This window comes from Buteo buteo, chromosome Z, assembly GCF_964188355.1.
Source record: "Buteo buteo chromosome Z, bButBut1.hap1.1, whole genome shotgun sequence".
NCBI classification, from domain to species: domain Eukaryota; kingdom Metazoa; phylum Chordata; class Aves; order Accipitriformes; family Accipitridae; genus Buteo; species Buteo buteo.
The window spans coordinates 16,002,357-16,002,640 of record NC_134204.1 but is presented as its reverse complement, the minus strand read 5'-3'; positions in this window follow the sequence as shown (position 1 = coordinate 16,002,640).

Genomic DNA, 284 nt, shown 5'->3' with positions numbered 1-284 from the left:
GGGGGGGGGGGGGGAGCACTCACTTGACAGATTTTTGGGAGAAGGGTGGCAGTGGGCTTTTCTGGTCTGAAAATGACCTGGGGTGTGGGGTGTAGGGACTGCTCTGACTGCTCATAACTGTGGATGTGCAGAGGGAGGGAGGGGAGGGGATTGGAAAGGAGAAAGAGGACCATTGCCTTCATCTGCCCTGGTGCTGGATGAGACTTTTCCTTTCCTCAGCCATTTGTTGATTTGTCCCTGTGCTTGTGACTACCGTGCACCCTGGATGTCTCACTGGCTGAGTA